The 14,861-nt window shown below is 40.6% G+C and overlaps 1 protein-coding gene across 1 annotated transcript in view; it reads left to right on the forward strand.

The window, feature by feature from the left end:
* Nucleotides 1-14,861, forward strand: part of LOC139577053 (3',5'-cyclic-AMP phosphodiesterase 4D-like) — a 257,186-nt gene that overhangs the window by 69,151 nt on the left and 173,174 nt on the right. The gene's annotated exons all lie outside the window — the stretch shown is intronic.

A 14,861-nucleotide genomic window follows, 5' to 3' on the forward strand; every position in this document is an offset into this window, starting at 1 on the left:
TCTCTCCTTAGTTTGGGGTTGTGGCAGGTTGCAACAATTTGAATTCAATATGTAAAGTCAACTTTCATTGAGTGCTGATTCTTCTCTTTCATGCAAATGTAGCATGCATGCATTATGTATCATAGCTACAGTCTACTATTCTGTTCGGAACCTTCTGTTTCATGTTGTGGGTCATAGTTTGGATTTTGCTGGGAAGCAGTTGTAGAAGATATCCACATAAGGGAGACAGAGGCTTGGATTCCAACAGTCTGATTCTCTCCACCTTGGTTCTCTCTCACCATTTGAATGAAGCTTCCTCTCCATGTCTAGCCTTGTATAAATCAGAAGAATCTCTACCTTTCACTCTGCTAGACTCCCTAAGATAATTTAGTATCTCCCCATTATATTGGACAATAAACTTCCCCATACTAGCCTCGGGACAGAGGACTAGTACTACCTTCCAGGCTAATACATTATGTTGAATTCTCTAAATTATGAGATATGTCTTTACCTGATAGTCTTTTTGTGTGACAGAAACAAGCTTTCATAAGAACCACTCATCTCTGTCCAAGAAAATGAATTCACACTACAAGATACTGTACTGTAAAGTAACCAGCAGAGAGCAGCATCTTCCATCACTGTGTGCTGTATCCTGGATTCATAATATTTCCATATCATAGAGGCTATGTTCTTGGATATGGCACTTTGTGTATATGTGTCTCTGTCTGTATGTGTGTGGTGAAAGGAGAGAAAGAGAAAGGGAAAAAGAAAGGGAGAGACTGTCTGGAAGACAGAAGCGAGAGAGAATGTGTGTGTGTGTGTGTGTGTGTGTGTGTGTGTGTGTGTGTGTGTGTGTGTGTGTGTGTGTGTGTGTGTGTGTGTGTGTGTGTGTGTGTGTGTGTGTGTGTGTGTGTGTGTGTGTGTGTGTGTGTGTGTGTGTGTGTGTGTGTGTGTTTGTGTGTGTGTTTGTTTGTTCTGAGCAGGGAGTTGTGAGTCCTGCAGATTTGTCTCTTTTCATTCCCCTTTTGTGTCTCAAGCCCTGAGCCAGTTCTTTCTTTCCACACATCCACTTGTCTCCTTCCATCCAGGTTGCCCCTGGTAACGAGGGTGAAATACAACCAGACGTCATTCAGGCAGGGGGGGAGGGAAGAGAGAGATGGGAAAAGAGAAATGGAGAGAGAGAGGGCAATATAGAATAGAGAGAGGGAGGAAGAAGGGAGAGAGATAAAGAGGAAGATAGAGAGAAATAGACCGAAGGGAATGGAGGGACAAGTAGAGAGTGGGTACTGCCCTTAGGGAAAAATCATATGAATTTCACATGTGAAGTATTCCAAAAACATGTGATTTTCCACATGACATCATTTGTTTTTTCTGTAAGGGTGCAAACACAATGCAGTGTTGATAGACCACAGGCTATAGTTAAAACAACCATTGATTCCCATTCATCAACATTAGTCAACTGAAAACTGTTGTTCAGAACAATCGGTGATGAATGATCATTAATCAAATTCAACTGAGGCTGCAGTGTACCAATACCTAGCTGACTGACAGACTACTGTAGCTTTAAAGGGGCAATCAGCTGTTGCTACATCAACTTTTGGACTTAAAAATGTATGATATGTACCCATTGATTCTTGAAGAATATAACTTATAAATGTCTAATGAGCTTAGTTCAGCTGTCATACCCCATCATAACCCAAAATACATGCTTGTTTCATTCCGATGTTTGTAAACAAAGTAAATGTAAATAAACAGCCTCAAAACAGCGTCAAAACCTCCATTCCTTGAATTTGAGTGTGGTTAAATATCTCATGCCCCATACCTCAGCTTTTTACATAAACGGGCGGGGAGGGATTTTTTATTGTTTCTACTGCTGATTGCCTCTTTAAAACACTTTCCCAGTCATGATGTCTGTTGGTCTGTTGTAATGACACTGTTTGGCCCGAAGGTGGTGGCTGTATAGACTCTCACGGGCATCCGCAAACCTGAGTTACAGTGTTGAGGAAGATGACGATGATAATGATGATGGTGATGATAGTGGTTGCAATGCTGATGTTGATGAAAGTCATGATTATGGGGTTATCATAAGGATATGGAGGAGGAGAGGAGATAGAGATGGAAGATGAGTGTACAGTACTGACTACACAAGACATTTCCTGCAGATCTTAACATATCAGTGTGCTTTCATAATTGAAATCCTTTACGTAGACTATCCTTCCTTGCTAATTCTGACCTGTATAATAAACTGCGAGGATCTGCATAAAACATAGTCAGTGATACACCACTGGTGTTCTAGACTGAAAGTGATTATGTCATTTCCTGTTATCTTCGGAGTGTATCTGCCTTTCCCTGAGTCATTTCTCTCTGTAAATAGCCTGTAAGAGGAGGATGGACGCAAGGCTGCATACCTAAGTACAGTGAAGAGGTAGATGAGAGGTTGAATACTGTGTACTCCTCACTTTGATAAACAGTACAGTTTACACATCCACAGAAGCAGAGGGTATATAGAATATCACATGAGAAATACCCACACACTGTGTACACACCATGCTCCAAGAGATGTGGTTGAAAAGATGCTGGATGAAACGCTCTGAGCATTGAAAGAGGGGTGGATATTATTTTTCTTCTCACAACATCTTAGTATACTCATGATACACATAGCAGCTAGTCTCAATCGCAAGGTTAAAGATGAATCCAGTTGTTCTGTCCCAGATCCAAGAGGTTGCTGTAAGACTTTGTAAATGCCAGTGTTCCTACTGTGTTCATGAATTTGTATTAGGATGTTGTTTTGGCATTATTTTGGCATTTGTAATGCACACATTTAATTATTGAATTCATAAATGTTACTTGTATTTCATGATTTGAAACTGAAGTGAATGAATATTGCATTCCGTTTTCAAATTCAATTAAAATGTAATTTAATATGTAATATCAATATTTATATATTCAGTTTCAATATGGTAGATATTGCATTCATTGTCTGCGTATCAAGTTTACAAGCCATTATTTCAAGTTTATCAAAGTTTGATATATTAAACCTTTCAGAGGTAAGCCGATCAGTGGCGATTTTTGCATGTAAATCTTGGTGGGGCAAATTCCCCAAAATATTATTTTTATGCATGCCAGCAAAGCATCAACACAACACTAAACAATACATGAATTGCACTATAACGGTGTCAAACGGTGCCCACAAACTGTTAGGGCCTACATAAAGCTGTCCCAACAGCAGAGCTTTCTTTCCAGCACCATGGAGTGAATTCTTACCCTGCTTCACCTGGCTATCAGTGGAGCCTTGTGAGGTCCTGAGCCTTGTCTGGCAGAGAAACAGTTCATTCCGCCTCATTTACTGCCTTTTTAAAAGAAATATGGCTGACTTGTACAAACTATGGCAAAAGGGAACGATGAGCAGATAAGAGGCAATCCGTCATTTTGATGAAGACATTAATGAGCGAGCTAAGACGGATGTAGTCGGTATAACTATTTGTTCAGCACTTTTGAAATGTACAGCGACATAATTCAGAACAAAGGTCGTTCTTACAGTGTTCTCCCTGTACACATCAGAACCGGAGGATAAATAAAGGGGGCATATAAGCAGACAATGAAAGCTCTTACAATATTCAGTGATGACATTTCTCTAAAACAGGTTATAGGCTACATGTGCACCACCAAGTCAGAACAGTAAGCTAAGTTATGAGGGGAAAGGGACCAAATTACTAGGGTGAGGCACATGGGCTACTAACAACTTACCTCACTTGGTATTACTTTCTTATCTACAGTATACATATCTCCCTGGCATATTACATAATTTATGCAGCAGCATACTAAACTTTTTTTGGACTCACCTTGTTGTGCTGTGCTCACTTGAACAGGAAGGTTGCACGGCGGTCCATCTTTTGGGCAAATTTGGTAATGAAACTTTGTCATCAAGGTCTGGCATTCTCTGGATTGATGGTGCTTTCAAGACAACTGGGAACTCGGAAAAAAACAAGGTTTGAATCATGACGTCAGTGATCTTCAGGTCTGAGCTCTAGATAGAGGCCTGAGTTTCCGACTTGGAATTCCGAGTTGGATGACCATTCAAAACTTATTTTCCCAGTCGGAGCCCGTTTTTTGTCAGAGTTACCAGTTGTCTTGATCTCACTGAAATCTGAGATATCCCAGTTCTGAGATTCTAGTTGTTTTTAACGTGGCAGAAGTCATGTTGGATTGACAGCATGGCCAATGTATTCAACCTTTTCTGGCCCATGGTGTTGCATGTAAATGTTTATCCTTTTAATCTTGGAAAGAGACCCTTGATCCCAGACTTGGACCACACACCCTCTCCACCGAATAGCAGACTAGTGATTGCTTTGCAACAGTTGCAGTTAGCCACTGATTCCTTCCAAACCACTTATTGTTGAACTTGCGATTTCCCACTTGTTGTGTAATGTTTGTCCAATGGCCGATGAGCACTTTTTTATCCATAATTTCTCTTCATATGACAAGGATTAAAAAGGATTTGCAAGTAGATTGTCGACTTGATTCATGACGATGACTGCTGGTCTAGCTTGCTAGCTAAGATTTTGAAAGTATGATGTTGACATGATCAGTCCAATCAAAGCTACGGTAGATATAACGTGATTTGACATAATTTTGTCTGTGGCCAATGACCTTGAGCCTTCTTGGATAGGCACTTATAATGTAAATCTATGGCAGCCAACAAGTGCTCAGCATATGTGGGAACTCCTTCAAGACGGTTGGAAAAGCTTTCCAGGTGACTACCTCATGATGCTGGTTGAGAGAATGTGAAGCTGTCATCAATGCAAAGGGTGGGTACTTCGAAGAATCTAAAATCTAAAATATATTTTGATTTGTTTGACACTTTTTTGGTTACTACATGATTCCATATGTGTTATTTCATAGTTTTGATGTCTTCACTATTATTCTATAATGTAGAAAATAGTAAAAATAAAGAAAAATCCTTGAATGAGTAGGTTTGTCCAAACTTTTGACTGGTACTGCCCCACCATCCCTTAAAGATGGATCGCCACTGATTCAGATTCAATTTTCAAACTTCAGATTCAAAACCAGAGACAACATCCTGGTACTTTTCCAGCCAGGAAAGGTAAAAGAGAACAGATAGAATCAAACGCAGGGTTTTTCAACTATATTCTTATGGAGGCCAAATTGTGGTTTCTATGACACTCCCTTCTAACGTGTCCTGCACGGGCTGTGATCATCATAGAGAGGAACTCCAGGCATGTTCCAGAGAGTCTTACACGGAACCCAAACCGGCTGCGCGCGTGCGCCCTCGTGCATACATTTATTTTGTCCCCCCACACCAAACACGATCACGACACGCAGGTTAAAATATCAAAACAAACTCTGAACCAATTATATTAATTTGGAGACAGGTCGAAAAGCATTAAACATTTATGGCAATTTAGCTAGTTAGCTTGCACTTGCTAGCTAATTTGTCCTATTTAGCTAGCTTGCTGTTGCTAGCTAATTTGTCCTGGGATATAAACATTGAGTTGTTATTTTACCTGAAATGCACAAGGTCCTCTACTCTGCCACTTAATCCACAGATAAAACGGTCAACCGAATCATTTCTAGTCATCTCTCTTCCTTCCAGGCCTTTTCTTCTCTTGACTTTATATTGCGATTGGCAACTTTCATAAATTAGGTGCATTACCGCCACTGACCTCATTTATCTTTCAGTCACCCACGTGGGTATAACCAATGAGGAGATGGCACGTGGGTACCTGCTTCTATAAACCAATGAGGAGATGGGAGAGGCAGGACTGACGATCTGCGTCAGAAATAGAACTGATTTCTATTTTAGCCCTTGACAATGCAGACGCTCGCGAGCAATGTGGGTGCAATAATTGAATAACATAGAGTTCTAAATGTATTTTGCAACGCAAGCGGTGTGGTCAGCCTGTTAGCTTTCCAGAATGGGGTCATAATAGTTTATAGCCAAAAAGGTTTAGTTCAAACGCTAGAGCACAATTCATTAAAAAATTAAAATGAAACATGCCACATTGGCTTCAGAAACCGTCAGAAGCTTATATTTATCACAGAGATGATAAATATGTATATACTGTATTCTATACCATCTACTGCATCTTGCCTATGCCGCACGCCATCCATATTTATATGTACATATTCTATTCATCCAGTAAGGTTCTGCTTTTCTTTTCTTAGTCAACCTTGTGTTCTTTTTCTTTGTGTTCTTGAACGTAGCCCTGTTTCTTTGTGTTCTGGAACGTAGCCCTGTCTTTCATTTTTGTTCATTGATTTCACCTGTGTTCGTTTCTCACCTGGTCTCATCAGCTCCCTATTTAGTTAAGTTATTTCTGTTTGTATGGTTGAGGCATTGTTTGTTTTTGACTGCCTACCTGTGTTTGACCATTGTTAGATATTACTGCAGAGTCGGAACTAGAAGCACAAGCATTTCGCTACACTCGCATTAACATCTGCTAACCATGTGTATGTGACCAATAAAATTTGATTGCGTTTGATTCGATCTGTTCTCCTCTACCTTTTCTGGCTGGCAAAGTACCAGGATGTTGTCTCTGGTTTTGAATCTGAATTTAGAGGACTGAATTTGGAAACTGAATCTGAATCCATCTGAGAAGTTGAATATATTCAACTTTGATCAACTTGAAATGATTGTTTGTAAACTTGATACACAGACAATTAATGCAGTATCTACCATATTGAAACTCAATATATACAGTGGCAAGAAAAAGTATGTGAACCCTTTGGAATTACCTGGATAAATTGGTCATCAAATTTGATCTGATCTTCATCTAAGTCACAACAATAGACAAACACAGTCTGCTTAAACTAATAACACAAAAAAAATGATACGTCTTTATTGAACACACCGTGTAAACATTCACAGTGCAGGGTGGAAAAAGTATGTGAACCCTTGGATTTATAACTGGTTGACCCTCCTTTGGCAGCAATAACTTCAACCAAAATGTTTCTGTAGTTGCGGATCAGAGCTGCACAACGTTCAGGAGGAATTTTGAACAATTCCTCTTTACAAAACTGTTTCAGTTCAGCAATATTCTTGGGATGTCTGGTGTGAACCGCTCTCAAGGTCATGCCACAGCATCTCAAATCGGGTTGAGGTCAGGACTCTGACTGAGCCACTCCAGAGCCGTATTTTCTTCTGTTGAAGCCATTATTTTGTTTATTTCCTTCTGTGTTTTGGGTCGTTGTCCTGTTGCATCACCCAACTTCTGTTGAGCTTCAATTGGCGGACAGAGAGCCTTACATTCTCCTGCAAAATGTCTTGGGAATTATTTTTTACGTCGATGATAGCAACTTTAGTATAATCTGTCCACAGAATATTTTGCCAGTAGCGATGTGGAACATCCAGATGCTCTTTCGCAATTTTTAACAGAGATTTCTGTTAGTCTTTAGCTGACACTCTAGGATTCTTCTTAACCGCATTGAGCATTCTGCGTTGTGCTCTTCCAGTCATCTTTGCAGGATGGCCACTCCTAGGTTGAGTAGCAACAGTGCTGAACTTTCTCCATTTATAGACAATTTGTCTTAACGTGGACTGATGAACATCAAGGCTTTTAGAGATACTTTTGTAACCCTTTCCAACAATTCTTCTGAGATCTCTTTTGTTCGAGGCATGGTTCACATCAGGCAATGCTTCTAGTGAATAGCAAACTCAAATTTTGTGAGTGTTTTTTTATAGGGCAGGGAAGCTCTGACCAACATCTCAAATCTCGTCTCATTGATTGGACTCCAGATAAGGTAACTCCTGACTCCAATTATCTTTATGAGAAGTCATTAGCCTAGGGGTTCACATACTTTTCCCAACCTACACTGTGAATGTTTAAATTATGTATTAAATATAGACAATAAAAATACAATCATTTGTGTGCTATTAGTTGAAGCACACAGTGTTTGTATATTGTTGTGACTTAGATGAAGATCAGATGAAATTTGATGACCAATTTATGCAGAAATCCAGGTAATTCCAAAGGGTTCACATACTTTTTCTTGCCACTGTAAATGTTGAAATTGAATATTCAATTAAATAGAAATTACATTTTAAAACTGAATGCAATATTCATTCAATTCAGTTTCAAATCATGAAATAAAAGTTACATTTATAAATTCAATGATTCAATTTGTGCATTACAAATTCAATAACCTAATGCAAATTCAAAATGATTGAATTCAACAAAAAATTCTGTTGCCACTGAAATCGCTCCATAGTTCCTATTGTGTACAGGAACACAGTAAACTAGATATGGGTTTGCTCATACAGATTGGCTTGTGGAGGACAGTGAGGTCAGGCTCAACATTGCTGGGTAGAGATGGGGTCAGAGAAATGGATTCATACTATGGCCTCTTCAGTCATCTATTTCACTACCTGTTCTCTCCACTCTCAATGGTTGGAAAAATGGTTCTGTAGAAGAATGGAAGAACATAAGAATAGCGAATCGCTTTGAGCCTACGCAAGATATCCAACAAGGCTATAAATGTTGATCAGTGCAAAAAAGGAGTGTGTAGAGTCTTTCTTTTTCACTGGATACTGAGATGCATAATTGATACATTATTACAGTATAACACCATTAGGGCTTCACATTTTTTTATGATAACTATTTGAAGATGACATTGCTTAAGGTTAAGGCAGTCACAATTCCTGAATAGCAGAGATAAAGTCACTGTGGTAAGGGAAGAGAGAACCAGTAGTGGAGTGATTTGAGAGCCTTTTTCTAGGAGCTATGTGAGAGATGACATCAGCTCTCCTTTAATGTTGAGCTCATCAGTACAAGGGTGAAACTCAATAGTCTGAAGAGAATTCCTCTCCTTGTCTTCTCCCTGGGCAGGTGAAAGCAAGTTCATTATCAGACATCCACTTGGTGAAGCACCCATCTATAGTGTAGGGGTAAGGGGTCCATTTGAAATGACTAACACAGCTACTTTGGATACACACTCAAAATGCTTCCCCTATATTTATTTAGCGGTGGCTACTCCCCAAAATATGTCGCTACTCCCAAAAATATGATATTAAAAATAAACTTTTTTTTTTTCTCCTTCTGGATGGTAAAACATTTTCAGGGTAAACCTAAACAACTAAAACCAAATATTAATTATGTAGAAAATATAATGGAGCAATATATTTTTAAATAAGATCATCTTTGAGAATAACTAAACAGTCAGGGAGAATCTAAAATTCAAATAATGTCATGGCATGGGGCTGCCATTGATTTTGTTATAATGTTTGAGTCACTCAGATAGCATAAGAACATGGCATAAGCCATGGCAAAATGTGTATAATTGCAGTAAATGATAATGAACAAAAATATAAACGCAACATGCAACAATTTCTAAGATTTTGCCAAGTTACGATTCATATAAGGAAATCAGTCACGTAAAATAAATAAATTAGGCCCTAATCTATGGATTCCATATGACTGGGCAGGGGCGCAGCCATGGGTGTGCCTGGGAGGGCATAGACCCACCCACTTGGAAGCCAGGCCCAGCCAATCAGAATGAGTTTTTCCTCACAAAAGGGCTTTATTACAGACAGAAATACTCCTCAGCACTACCCGCCTACCCCTATCTGACGATCCCGCAGGTGAATAAGCCGGATGTGGAGGTACTGGGCTGGCGTGGTTACATGTGGTCTGCGGTTGTGAAGCCGGTTGGACGTATTGACAAATTCTCTAAACCGGCTTATGGTAGAAAAATATACATTTAATTCTCTGGCAACAGCTCTGGTGGAGTTTCATGCAGTCAGCATGCCAATTGCACGCTACCTCAAAACTTGAGACATCTGTGGCATTGTGTTTTGTGGCAAAACTTTACATTTTAGAGTGGCCTTTAATTGTCACCAGCACAAGGTGCACCTGTGTAATGATCATGCTGTATAATCAGCTTGTTGATATGCCACACCTGTCAGGTGGATGGATTATCTTAATAAAGGATAAAATACTCACTAACAGGGATGTAAACAAATTTGTACGTATGAAAAATGTCTGGGATCTTTTATTTCAGCTCATGAAACATGCAACAACATTCAGTGTAATTTAGCACAGAAAACTTGGTTATTAACTATGACCAGAATGCATTGCGCACCTACTTGTCCGGTATATGTTTCTTTTACGCCTTATACGTAAAAGAGACAGAAGATGGTGTGTTCTAGAGCGATAGAGCAGTTGGTTCGCGAGGTATCTCAAACTGAAAACACATGATCTAAGTCAGTGTTTCCCAAACTCGGTCCTGGGGACCCCAATGGGTGCACGTTTTGGTTTTTGCACTAGCACTACACAGCTGATTCAAATAATCAACTCATCATCAACATTTGATTATTTGAATCAGCTGTGTAGTGCTTGGCAAAAACCAAAACATGAACCTCTTGGGGTCTCGAGGACTGAGTTTGGGAAACACTGATCTAAGTGATTGATAGTTGGTATTCAGCAGTCATAAAAGTATGCTTTATTTACTTTGAAGAACTACTAAAATTATGATTTTGTCAGACAGCATAGGCAGCAGCTCTATAGAGATGAGATGATGACTTGGAATGAAATAATAAAGTAATCAAATAAAACAAATATAATATACACAACAACTGAAATATTATATTAAAGTCATATGAATCAATTATGGTGATAAGCAGTATGGGCAGTCACTGTGTTGTTACAGAATTCAACCCACATAATGCAATTTTGTGGTTCGAAAACCTTGATTATTTTTTAATAATCGAACCAAACTGAACCGACCTCAAAAAGCACTAACTGCTCAGCACTATTTGGGTATTAGTTAACAGACTATACATTTTTAAAAGTGGGATTTTCACTGGACAGTTACTTTAAAACTGCACACAATGGGGCTGAGAGGAAATTTGCTTTCAAACTGATTTTATTTATCTTGGCCCAATAGCAAAATGTGTAGAATTGAAGGAAATTTGCTTTTAAACAGAACATTTTGTCTCTGCGGCCAGGAGGAAGGCCTAAAAAATATTTGGTTGGAGACTGCAGAATTTGCCAGGGCCACTACCACGCCACCCCCTATGATGACTTTGCCACTGCTGCTGAAAAAAATCCTAGTGGAAACATTACACTCAAACACACACACACACACACACACACACACACACACACACACACACACACACACACACACACACACACACACACACACACACACACACACACACACACACACACACACACACACACACACACACACACACACACACACACACACACACACACACATTCCCAGCATTACATTTTTTATTTAACTAGGCAAGTCAATTAAGAACTAATTCTTATTTACAATGAAGGCCTGGCAAGAGGCAAACGGCCTCCTGTGTTGGGACGGCGGCTGGGATAAAAATAAAAATAAACTATGTAATACAAAACAGAAAACACAGACAGGAAGACATTGGCAACAGTACAAATACAACAGCAAACAAACTGTGGATGTGTGTGCGTGCAGGCATGTGTGTCGTGTGTGAAGTAAAACAGCGTGCTTCCTTACATAAGGCAATGCAAACTAGTGACATGGGGTGACAACTAGAAACAACTGCATGTCTCAACAACCTGTTCATCTATTCATCTAGAGGTCCTTTGACCTCTTCCAGGGACACCAGGTCCTGGGGTTTTAGGTGGGTTTGGAGGGAATTCAAGACCAGGGGGCTGTGTAATGAAAGGACCACCCTGCATACCACTGCTGACTTCCCACTGAAGCTAAGCAGGGTTGGTCCTGGTCAGTCCCTGGATGGGACACCATATGCTGCTGGAAGTTGAGTTGGAGGGCCAGTAGGAGGCACTTTTTCCTCTGGTAAAAATACATTTGATCTCAATGCCCCTCTGTGTAAGGGTGCCGTCTTTCAGACGTGTGGTGTCCTGACTCTGTAGTCACTAAAAGATCCCATGACACTTATCGTAAGCGTAGGGGTGCTAACCCTGGTGTCCTGGCTAAATTCCCAATCTGGTCCTTGTACCATCATGGCCACCAAATCATCCTCAGCTTCCAATATGCTCATTCATCCCCCCTCCTCTCCCCTGTAACTATTCCCCAGGTCATTGCTGTAAATTAAATGGTGTTCTCAGTCAACTTACCTGGTAAATAAGGTAAAATAAAATGCTTGGTTATAATTTTCCCGACTCTTAATAAAACAAGATAGAGATCTGAGCTTGTACGTGTTTTCAGTTCGAGCTAGAAGAGAGGATAGTTAAAATGGCAGTTTTCCTGAAATGGCCTTCTAAATAGCAATGTACCAGTGTTTGAGCCTGCATGTTGCAAGTAATGTCCACCCGACAGCATTGTAGATATCACAATGTTGAGATGGACGTCTCTGATTGGTGACAAAAACAAAGGGCTGCATGATACACAGAGTCAAGAGCCTTCAGTGTAGAGCTTGAGGCTTGTACATAAATTGTAGTCCATAAATTGTAGTACAGAGCGAAAAGTACAATGAATCAACTATTTTCTGGCGCCAACGGAAAAACAAGCTTTGTGCTGGTAATAAAACCCAAAATGCAGCTTGAGTTTCCTGACAAAGTTCTTTACATGGGTAGTGAGGCTGAACTTCTTATCCACCCAAACTCCCTGATATTTGTATGTTTTGATTTGCTCTATAGAATGTCCTTCCAAGGTAGTGATTACATGGTTTCCATATTGTTTAGTATTGGAAAATACCATGGATTTTGTTTTAGAGAAATTCAGAACAAGTTTGAAATCGTACAGATTATTTTGAATAATGTTTAAAGGTGTCCGATATACTACCATCTGCCTTAACACAATGAGTTCGATTTGATAGGTAGTTCACAAACCACTCCAGAGCATGACCAGTATTCCCAGCACACTTCAGTCTCTGCACCAAGGCAGTATGGTTCACAGTGTCAAACACCAAGTCTATAAATACAGATAGACAATGCTGCTTCCTGTCCATGGCACTGTGAACATAATTTAAAACCTCCAAAGTTGCTGTGACAGTTCTGTGGCCAGACCAGAAACCTCATCGCATACCACTCAGCCATAAGCTGCTCATTGACAAGGAACTCCAATACCTTTGCCAGAATAGACAACTTAGATATGGGCCGATAGTTATTCAGTAGAGTGGGATCACCTGCTTTCAAAAGAGGTAGGACAAACGCTGATTTCCACAACCTCATTACATTCTAGGGTGAGGTTAAAGATGCATGTTAAAGGGGGATCAATGATGTCTGCCTCTAATTGTAGTAGTCGGGGGTCTAGATCATCAGTGCCACTGGAGGGCTTTACGCTTTCAGGGCTCTACGAGAAGCAGAACCTGGTGAAAGAGTGCTCGGGAGTGTCAGGTAATTTCACAGGGAGCTCATGTTGACCTTTAAACCTATCAAATAATCCGCCTGCATAAAGCAAAAGTTTCTTAAAAGTTTTACCAGCTGTGAGGCAACCAGCAGTTGTTTAGAGAGCTGTGCATCTTGTTTTGTAATCTAAACCTTTCACTACTTGCCAAAATGTGTAAGGATTATTCAGATGATCAGCAGTAGATTTGAGGTAGTGGTCTGCTTTCAGCTGTCGGTCGTAGCCACACCCTGATTCCCAAGGCATTTTAAAGCCATCCAATCATCAGCTGAATCAGAGCTTCTCGCTGTAGTCCACACAGCATTCTGTTTCCTTGATTTCTGCTAGGTCATCTGAGAACCAACAAGGGTTGTCTCTGCCCTTCATTCTGTGTTGTTTAAAAGGGGCATAGCCCAGCCAGCCTGTCACTCCTGTCCTGATTCACTAATGAGTGTGTTCTGATTTTAGTGGGCTGAGCATTACTCAATGGTTACTCAATGGTTACGGTGGCAGTGTAGCCTAGTGGTTAGAGCGTTGGACTAGTAACCGAAAGTTTGCAAGATCAAATCCCCGAGCTGACAAGGTACAAAATCTGTCGTTCTGCCCCTGAACAAGGCAGTTAACCCATTGTTCCTAGGCCATCATCGAAAATAAGAATTTGTTCTTAACTGTCTTGCCTAGTTAAATAAAGGTAAAATACATTTTAGAAATGGTTAATCAATAACTAATGTGTGCTTTTAGTTCTGTCTGCTGCACCAGCTAACAAGTTATCCAGGAATAACCTACACCTTTCATTCTCATTGCTCTGTTTGCACACATACACTGAGTGTACAAAACATTAGGAACACCTTCCTAATGTTAAATTGCACTCCCTTTTGCCTTCAGAACAGCCTCAATTCGTCGAGGCATGGACTCTACAAGGTGTCGAAAATGTTCCACAGGGATGCTGGCCTATGTCGACTCCCACAGTTGTGTCAAGTTGGCCGGATGTCCTTTGGGTGGTGGACCATTTTTGATATATATGGGAAATTGTTGAGCGTGAAAAACCCAGCAGCGTTGATGTTCTTGACACAACCGGTGCGCCTGGCATACCCCGCTCAAAAGCGCTTAAATCTTTTGTTTTGCCCGTTCGCCCTCTGAAAAACACATCTACAGAGAACTGGCAGTGTGGTGACAGGACAACAACCTCTCCCTTAATGTGAGCAGGACAAAGGAGCTGATCGTGGACTACAGGAAAAGGCCTGGCCGAACAGGCCCCCATTAACATCAACGGGCTGTAGTGGAGCGGGTCGAGAGTTTCAAGTTCCTTGGTGTCCAGATCACCAACGATCTATCATAGTCCAAACACACCAAGACAGTCGTGAAGAGGGCACGACAAAACCTTTTCCCCCTCAGAAGATTGAAAAGATTTGGCATGGGTCCCCAGATCCTCAAAAAGTTCTACAGCGGCACCATCGAGAGCATCCCGACCGGTTGCATGACCACCTGATATGGCAACTGCTAGGCATCTGACCATAAGGCGCAACAGAGGGTAGTGCGTACGGCCCAGTACATCACTAAGGCCAAGCTTCCTGCCATCCAGG

This window comes from Salvelinus alpinus, chromosome 5, assembly GCF_045679555.1.
Source record: "Salvelinus alpinus chromosome 5, SLU_Salpinus.1, whole genome shotgun sequence".
In the NCBI taxonomy this organism is placed as follows: Eukaryota; Metazoa; Chordata; class Actinopteri; order Salmoniformes; family Salmonidae; genus Salvelinus; species Salvelinus alpinus.